This window comes from Peromyscus leucopus, unplaced genomic scaffold (assembly GCF_004664715.2).
Source record: "Peromyscus leucopus breed LL Stock unplaced genomic scaffold, UCI_PerLeu_2.1 scaffold_1711, whole genome shotgun sequence".
NCBI classification, from domain to species: domain Eukaryota; kingdom Metazoa; phylum Chordata; class Mammalia; order Rodentia; family Cricetidae; genus Peromyscus; species Peromyscus leucopus.
The window spans coordinates 1,030-10,676 of NW_023504899.1; the positions used below are offsets into that span (position 1 = coordinate 1,030).

At 40.1% G+C, this 9,647-nt stretch overlaps 1 long non-coding RNA gene across 3 annotated transcripts; it reads right to left on the minus strand.

Annotated features, from left to right (window-relative positions):
- Positions 1 to 2,758: 2,758 nt before the first annotated feature.
- On the minus strand, positions 2,759 to 8,378 carry LOC119087171. 3 transcript variants are annotated; one of them, XR_005090615.1, is made up of 4 exons: positions 8,223 to 8,378; positions 7,243 to 7,335; positions 6,104 to 6,725; positions 4,070 to 5,471 (listed from the first exon to the last, which is right to left on the minus strand). It is a non-coding gene; the product is annotated as an uncharacterized LOC119087171 (long non-coding RNA). The 3 variants fall into 3 exon arrangements; XR_005090614.1 differs by lacking the exons at positions 7,243 to 7,335; positions 8,223 to 8,378 and adding an exon at positions 2,759 to 3,225 and having other exon boundaries at positions 5,269 to 5,471; positions 6,104 to 7,226; XR_005090613.1 differs by lacking the exons at positions 7,243 to 7,335; positions 8,223 to 8,378 and having other exon boundaries at positions 4,070 to 4,553; positions 5,269 to 5,471; positions 6,104 to 7,225.
- Positions 8,379 to 9,647: the final 1,269 nt, after the last annotated feature.

Sequence of the window (9,647 nt, forward strand, 5' to 3'; positions counted from 1 at the left end):
TTCCTACTGTTCCCTTTGGTTATTATTATATCTCCTTTATAGAATAAATAGGCAATCACAGTCCCTCAAAATATTTTGGAGAAAGATGGAATTTAATATCATGAGATATCCCTAAAGAAATATAGGTCTACTCAGGATAGAAGAACCTGACTCAAATACTTATGTATTTGTTAACTGTTGAACACCAGGATTCTGGAAAATTTTAAATAAGAAACAAATATGTGACTGATAAATATGGTATATTTGATAAATAAGCTCTTAAATACCTAAGGTCTATTTAGGCAAGCAGAAATGCACTTGAAGATAATACATCTAGCCTCTTTGTCTTTCCCAAATTTGTTCAGTTTTAATCTCTCTGCATAACCTGAGTCATATAAGAAACTATGAGCCGGGCGGTGGTGGCGCACGCCTTTAATCCCAGCACTTGGGAGGCAGAGGCAGGTGGATCTCTGCAAGTTCGAGGCCAGCCTGGTCTCCAAAGTGAGTTCCAGGAAAGGCGCAAAGCTACACAGAGAAACCCTGTCTCGAAAAACCAAAAAAAAAAAAAAAAAAAAAAAAAAAAAAAAAAAAGAAACTATGATATTCTATAATGGTACAACCTGAAAGAGTATAAAATAAAATTCAATTCTATTAACTGTATTTATTTAACTTTTATATTTGAGGCTAAAGGATCTTAAGTTAAATCTTCAATCCAAATTTTTAAAACTCAAAATCAACAGGGATAAAAATTGTACAATCCTAATCATACAAAAAGCTTTCAACTCTTTGTAAACTGTTAAACACAATTAGGTCATACAAGTTAATGATTATCACCATATAAATAAAAAAATTCTTTAAAGTGTTCTAAAACTATGCTTGTAGTCACACTAATTACAAATCTATTTCATTTTACAGGTTAAAGCTTCAGGTAGTATGATGGTCATATTTTCAAGGTTAGGCCTAGGCCAAAAGCAATGATTAAAAATGAATGAAGTTTGTTTACACAGACAGTTTAGCTTGCTGAAAGACTTTACACTGAAAAAAATAACCCTCATGATGTGTTTCAGTGGAACTTCTCACTATTCCTTTATTTCAAGGAACTTGCTTTGTAATTAGGTAAATAAACAAGTAATAAATTCAATTCTATTAAAACATGACAGTAATAGTGAACTGCTCACTCATTTTTTCTCCAGAGAACATAGAACAAAAATCTTGCCTAGGAGAAAAGCTAGAAGAGGTCCTGACTCAGGCTGCAGGCAGGAGGCTTAATCAAGGGCTTGGTGCCGTGAGCTGTCAGTTACTGAGACTGTAGGAGCTTTCCCTGCTTATGCCTGGTCCAATAATGCACGCATCCAATGTGTACAGTGCAAGCAAAAGAAATTTTGTCTTGTCTTTAACATAAACAATAGAGACATTTTAACTGTATGTCTTTCAGAAATTGAAAGCCAGGACACCACTCATATTCCTTGTATTTGTGATTATCAAAACTTAATTCTTCCAAATTTATATTTTTGTATATCATAAGAAGTTAAAACAATGTAAATAGGCTTAGCTGGGTTTAAAAATAAGAGTGAATATTAAAAAAGGGTTTTCTACTAGATAATATAAATGTAGTGTCCAACAAGACAAAATAATCACAAAACCCGTGTTTAGCATGGGTCACTGGCACCTCCACAAAAATACAGTTGTGTCTTATCTAAAACTTGACTTTGTCAAACAGCTCTTTATGGTTGTCCTTTCTCAGACTCCTATTACAACTTAAAACTGGAAATGGTCTTGCTTATACTAGCCAACACCTTCAAGAATTTTATTCTTTATGGAATATTAATCATGTTAATAAAATCCCTTACTATCCACAAGATCCAGCTATTGTAAAAACGCCATCAAATAATTAAATGGCAAGTTTCAAAAATAAAAGGGCAATATTTAGGAACCTAGGGAAAGCTACACACAATACTACATTTATCCAAGTTAACCATTTATTTTTCCACTTTAAAGGATAATCCTTTTCTGCTTCCTTAAATCATTTTGCCTTAAAGTAGACAAAGTCTAAATAATATATTAAGTCAAAAGATATAAAAATTAATCCATGGAGAGGGCCTGACAATCTAACCTTGAAGCAAGGATATGTTTATATTTTCCAGGAAATTCATGAAGTCCTAGATGGCTTTCGATCTGACCAGGGTAGCATCCCTGAGACCACCTAATAATGAAACAACTGAATGTAGACAACAAACCCATGAATGTGAGATGGAGAGTAAACCTATCTTTAACTTGGAGCAAGAGACATTAAGATGCTTTCTGATCACTGAGATTTTGGGGTGAAAACAAGGTCACTTATATTACTGAATCAAGAATGATGCTGTTTTATTGTCTAACTGTATTACATGTTAACTCTAACCTTCTCAATGCAAAATCTATTTTTTGATAAGAGGGATAAAAGGCACAGCTATAATTGAAGGCAGTATGAGGTTGTTTTGCAATGCTAAGGATCATTTGTGAGCTTTTATACCCAGTCCCAGGAATGGTTACTGGAATTTAAAGAGAGGTCTCAAATATGGTCTCTATGATTAGTAAAATTACTACTATTACAGTAAAAATTACCAGATACTAATCAAGGGATGGATGAAATGATTAGTACCCAAGCAGGGGACCAGGACTGCTAGAGTGCACTACTTTATTAAATCTGACTACTACTCACAGTCATGAACACTATACTAGACCTCACATTGGAAAGCCTATATCAAAGGATTTTGCAGAGCGCTCATTGAAGCTAATTCATTTCAGGAGATACCAGGTGAACATTCCATCATTGAGAAAACTTTAAGAAAAATTTTCCTGATAGAAGGAGCCCTACCTCTTCCTGTCTGGACCTGAGAAAACAGTAGCTGACATTCTGCTCAGCAGGGAACTGACTCCTTGCACATTTTACCTTGTTCTGCCCCTCTGGAGTAATAACCCTGCTCCTCTGACCAGCACTATCATCTTTGTCTACACAGGGGACAATATCACCTCAATACAGGTTTTGGGAAGGATTTGATCAATCTGGAGGAGGGAGAAAGATCCTGAACACACTGGATATCTACCTTGCTGGTCTACAACCAGGAACAGTGATGTTTCATTTGATGTCTTTCTTCCACAAGACTTAGTAACAGCTCAAATGATTTTTACCTGTGAAGCACTGTGGTATATCTTTAGTTCTTCTAGCTATCAGGTCTTTGGAATAGCTCGGTGAATCACTAGGGGCTTACAGAAATGGCTAAAAAGCAAGCAAGAGAAACAGAAATCAGAGTTCTTTGGGTTTGTAGGAAGGACACCAAATGGCTGAAATGTCTACTGAGGTTGTTCAATGTTGCTAGCTCATTTAAAATTTTCTCTTTCATGTTACCTATAGCCATGAAGCATAACAATGATGCTGGGGCAGTGTGAGTGTTAGTTTTTAATTATTCTGATGCTTACTCAAACTAGAGTCACCTGGGAAGAGAGAGTCTCAATGAGGAATTCTTTAGATAAAGTTGGCTTTGAGCACATCTGTTGGAGATTTATAGATTGTTAATCAGATGGAGATCTCACCCTAAAGTGTGCAGAACCACTTCATTGCTGGGACCTGAACTGTGTAACAGTGAAGAAGCTGGAGCATATGCAGAGGCAAGCAGGCAGCATGGATGCATTTGTATTTCTCTGCTCTTGACTGTGGATGTGATGTGACTGAGTTCCTGCCTTGATATCCCCAAAATGGACTATTAGTGGACCAGTGAGCTAAAATCAATTCTTGCCCTGCTGTGCTTGGGAAATTAATGTAAAGAAGATACTAATAAACCACCATGTGACACAGGGGTTTGCACAAGTCAGTGAGATATGAAAGCAATTCATGACATGCTCAACAGCAATCTGTCCCAGAGCAGGAGATCCTGTTTTTTCCTGAACCCAACATATGTTTCCCTATCACAGATTTTAAAAGACACAGAGACACCCACTGACTCAAACATTATCACCTTGTTAACAAATGGCTCTGGGGCCAGGCGGTGGTGGTGCACGCCTTTAATCCAGCACTTGGGAGGTAGAGGCAGGTGGTTCCTGTGAGCTCCAGGCCAGCCTGGGCTACCAAGTGAGTTCCAGGAAAGGTGCAAAAGCTACACAGAGAAACCCTGTCTCATAAAAGAAATGGCTCTGGGTAGTGTCTTGTCCTCTCAAGTGCTGTTCTAAATTCTTCTCATCTATAAAATAAAGCAACATTAACTTCAATGTAATGTACTGTTCTATGGGTTTCTTGACTATTAAAATTTGGGGATATGGGGAAATGGTTCTGAAGTCACTATCCTAAAGATGAATATCAACCTTATGCTATTTCCTTCTTTGGAGGTCAGGAGAAGCTCCTTAAAGGTCAGACCAGAGAAGCACCTTAACTACCAGGTAATGGGGGATGTTAGATATGAGTGGCAATGTCCACTGGTTACCTTAGGCCAGAGATTAGCCCTAGGGTTGATGCACACACACACCTGTGAAGACCTCTTGGTTGCCCTCTAATTCTGTGCTTCTTCAGCAAGATTTCTAGGTCTTTGACAAACTTCCTTCTTCAGAAATAAATAGAACAATTAGAAGGGAAAAGTCATTTTGATTTTGTCCTTCTCTTCCTAGGACATGTGACAGCCCCTTCTGAGCAACTTCAAAGGCTATAGAAGAAGACTAAGGTCTCGGCCCAGGAACTGCAATAACCACAGCTACTGGGACAGAGTTCAGATCTGAGGAAAAGAGAGCAAAAGCCAGAAGTCCAAGGAGGAGACAGCAGGGACACTCATGAAATGCTCTGTTATGTGGTTGGCAGTTTAGCCTCTCTGTATGTGAATCTCTTCCACCTAGAGAAAGGAGGATGGAGATGGAGATAGGTGCTACAATCAGGAACAGCTTGTAAAATAATGTCCTTCATCACTGGGACTTTAAATGGCCACAGAAACAAGTCTTTTTAAACTATGGCCCACAAATTGCTAAAGGATTTTTTCAGCTCCTTTCATTCTCTTTCCTTTACCAGCTTATGGTTATTGATTTTATTATGTAGAATCCACAATTAACAAAGGCAGCACCCACAGAAGGCTCACTCGCATGCTCTTTCAAGGGTTTCATGTATTAAACAACACATAATAATTCAAAGTCTTGGCATTAAATTCTTCTTGAACATTTTAACCACAGCAGCCATACTTTTCGATTATGTTAGAATATAAACAATAGATAGAGCACATGCAAATCACAGCATTTCATGTGATCAGGTAAAGTTCCTGCAAGGATACATACCATGAGTGCGAGCTCTCCTCCTTCCTCTGCTGTATGCCTTCCACTCTCAGCTCAGACAGGACAAGCCTATCATCAGGAACAAACTCCCAGCAGAACCCCTCACTAAGTATACACTTTTAAATCAGTCACTTCCACATCAAGAACACAGGGTTCCAAAGGACAGCATTCACAGGAATCAGTCAGCAGCTCTCCTCCACTGGGATCTGTGGTTGGTATTTTAAATGAATAAAAAAAAAAGTCTTAAAAAAAACTTTGAAAAAAAGTAAAGAAAAGCTAGACCAAAAATAAAAAATCAAGAATAGGAAAATGCTGAAGTGTTCAGTGTCACTTGCCTGCAGGGACAGGGACATAAAAATCCAAGTTCAAGTCAGAGATGAAACAGGAGCCAGATCTATCTGTGTCAGGAGACACTGGCAGGTACTGTGAGTGGAACTGGAGGCAAGTGGGTTCTTGGTGAGGAACAGCAGTCTGACTTCTGTGTGGATGAATTCATCTAACCACAGGACAAGGCAATGGGCTTCCCTCACATTTGCCAGCTGTGATGATTGTGTTTATATAACATTGTTTTCCATGTAAGTGGAAATGGGATCCAACTATGTAAATGACTGTGATACTGGGAAATGCCTGACTATGGCCTTGAGTATAACCCATCACAGTAAAATATGTTCATCATGAATGTCAGATGAATGTCAGAGAATTGGTTTTGTAAGTCAAAAATGATTATCTATTTTCAACACATGTCACGGTCTTACTTATCCTTTTCTCCTGCCTCCTTAATAACAGAATCCTAGCTGTTAGCATGCCCACTATGTCTTTGTAGAGTGGGTTCATTTACCTTGTGCTACAGCAGCAGTAACAACAGCTGTAAACACATGCAGCAGAAGCAGCTGCAGAAGAGGCTGTAGCCTCTGGAGAGGAAGCAGAAGCATGAGAAGTAGAAACAGCAGAAGCAGGAGCAACAGCAACAGATGTGGAAGTGGAAGCAGAGGCAGAAGCAACAGTTCAAGCGTTTCTGTGATCAGAATTCTTCAGTGTGACCTCTGGTTCCTGGAGTCGATAATTACTCTTTTCTTTAGCCTTTAAGGAAAATTTGAGATGTGTTATTTTTCATAAAAATGGAATGTTATACTTTCATTCATTTTTTCACTTGTCAATGCCATAGTCTAGATTTTAGTCCACAAATATCTGTGTATTCGTTTCAATTTTATCATTAGTGACCACTGACATTTTTTAAACTCTGCTTCATTTCTCTCGAGTAAGAGACCCATGGTTTCATAAATCTCAAAAGCAGATATGACCACCTGGCTTTTAAAAATATGCACTTTGTTACCTAACACAGTCACAGCTCACACGATTGTAGAGGTGCCCCAACTCCACAACTTCCCACAATGGTTCTGGCTGCAGCTTCTCTGCTGTCTGGATGATATGGCAGCCTGGACCAGAGGGCAGGAGGTGATCTGTGGAAGGTGTAGCACATCTCGGGTCTTATTCATGGAAGTCGAGTGAGCCTGCACAGCTCATGGAACCCCCTGAGAACTGGCACTTCTCCCCTTACTTGCATGTGCTGCTCTTCTTGAATGCTTGGCACAGCCTGGTCTTGTAGTGCATGGAGGTGATGTGAGAGCCATTGCTCAGCTGCTGCTGCTGCAGGTGAAGGGGAGGGAGTGCTGGATGTGATCTGTGTCCTTGCTGAACAAACAGTTAAGAATTTGCTCTCCTTGTTGACCAGTGCCATGCCACTGCCCCCTGAAGCCTCCTTGAGCTGGCAGCAGGGGTCCTGGCCACTTGTACCTGCTGTGACTCTGCTGCCCCATTTGTGGCAAATGGGAATATGGGTGAGCAGCTACCTCAACTTGGAGCTTGGTGGTGAGCACATGTAGGTTGCTAGACATGGCTGAGCAGTTAAGAGCACTAGCTGTTCTTCCAGAGGACCTCTGTGTGAATACCAGACTGCAAATAACAGCTCACAAATACCTGTAAATCTAGCTGCTGGCAGTTCGTTATCCTCTTATGACCTCTGTGGATACCAAAGGCACATGGTACACAAACATACAAGAAGGCAAGAACCTAATAAAATTGAAATAATAAAAATGAAAAACTGATTAATGTTTTTCTCATTCTAGTTTGTTGTAGTCATAGAATAATTTTTGTTTACTTTAAAAAGTGGAAAGAAATAATAAACAAGAAAATATACTAGAGAAATTATTGTTTCCTTAAAAAAAATGTGGTAAAATCGAAACCTTACGGTATAAATAGGCCAAATAGAGAAAATGGTGGTTGAGGTTGGGGAAATGTAAACTTAAGCAAAGAAATGCAATCTGTAATGATCTGTTATGGACAGTCTATAAAGAACTCTGCATAACTGAACTCCTACAGGAATCAATGCAGTGAGGACATTGTGGCTAAATTCTGAAATATAAAGCTTGGCTGAAGTCCAGAAATGACATGATAGGATTATAGTTTGGGGAATGACTTTCTCTGTAATCCCTATCTTCAAGAATGTAAAAGAATATATAGGTATGTCATTATATTGAATGGGAACTAATCACTTATTACCTTTAATAAACTATTGGTCTATGATTGTAACTTTGAGAGCAATGGCACAGAATGACTTGGTCAGATGAGGCAGAGTAGCTCTTGAAAACATCACCAGAACCTTTAGAACAGGTGCCCCTTCTTGTTGTACTTTCCATTCATCCTGTTTTCTTTATAAATGGGCTCCTCAAGTTAAGGAGTACTTTTATACTTGTGAGTTTTAAACTGATTCTTGACTCTGTGCTAAGGTAAGCCTCCAGCTGTCATGTGTAATGTGACCTTTTCATATTTAAACCCCACAATGCCCATGTTCACAATACAGGCCAGATCTAACCCTCAGCACATGCATCTAGGCACAGCTGGGTATCTCACAAACCCCTGGTACCTTCTAACCTCAGATCAATAGCCATATAACTCACTTCATCTTACTCTGAGCATCTGTGAGGTCTGTTTCCTTTCTTTGTTATTCAAGCATGGAGCCTGGCATCTAGGCAGGAAATAGCTTTTCTTATTACAGGTGGGCTTCTCCAGAGGTCTCTAAGCAACCAGACTTGGTCCTGCCTTTCCTCTCTGCTGATTGGCCAGAAGAGCAAGATGATGAGAATTATGGGAAATCCTACATGTGTCAGTGTAGTCCTGTGGTGAGAAGTAAGGTTGCTCAGAGCAGACACACAACAGAAATGTGTGTGTACAGGTGCTTCCCAACACAAAAATGCCAACAGTTGCTTTGGAAAAGAGCACTCTCCTTGCATGTCAGGCTTCAGGGGTGATGAACTGTATGTACCTGGCTTCTGAGCTTCTCAAATTCAGTCAGGCAGCTTCTCCCTTCCTGGAATGACTTCTACCTCAGACTGTCACAGCATTAGGAAGGTTGACAAACACTGCCCTAGAGGGTCTTGGTTAAATGCAGATTCCTGTGCTTTGGCTTAGACCTTCTGGGCATGCCCAGTACTATATTAAACCTGCTTTTGCACACTGTCAAAGTTATCAGTAGGACTCCAGTGAGCCAGGACCCAATGAAGTCCTTCTATGAAGTGTCAAAGTTGCTTATTACTGCTTGCATGTGAGCTAGGAGAGCATCCCCCTACTTATACCTCAGGCTTTCATATACAGATAGCCAGCAACTGTCTTCAAGGCTTTGGCTCTGATGGTTGGCAAGGGAGGGTTCTGCCTGCTGCAGGAAATCCAGGCTTGTCTGTCAAACAGTACAGACTTTCAGCTCCCCAACTGCTACATCCTCTGGGAGCAAAGACCTGAGAGCACACAGGGCTAAGTCAGGCCATGTTTCCACAGATTGCTCTGTCAAATCTCTCTCCACTGTGAAGACAGGCTCTTCTTCATTTTATTTATATTATTGTCTGAGATAAGGGCTCAGGTAGCCCAGGCTTGCCTCAGACTCCTGATGGTTCTGCCACTATTTCCCTGGTGCTGGGATCAGTGGTCCTCAAGCCTTAATATATCTTTTTGCTTTCTACCACCACCTCCTGGGATTAAAGGCTGGCTTTCTGGGATTAAAGGCGTGTCACCATGCTTGGCTATTTCCAATGTGGCCTTGAACTCACAGAGATCCAGAGGGATTTCTATCTCTGGAATGCTAGGATTAAAGGTGTGAATGCCACCATTTTCTAGCCTTTGTATCTAGTGGCTGTCTGTTCTCTGACCCCAGATAAATTTACTAGAGTACACAATATTTTGGCATGTCAGCACAACCCCAGGCATGGTATCTCATTTTATTGGATGTTCCCTTCAGTGGTACACCTTCATACCTGGTGACACTTTAGGAACCTCCCATAATTGGCAGCTGAATGAACCTGTTAAGGGCAGATGAAGACAGAATGTTAACA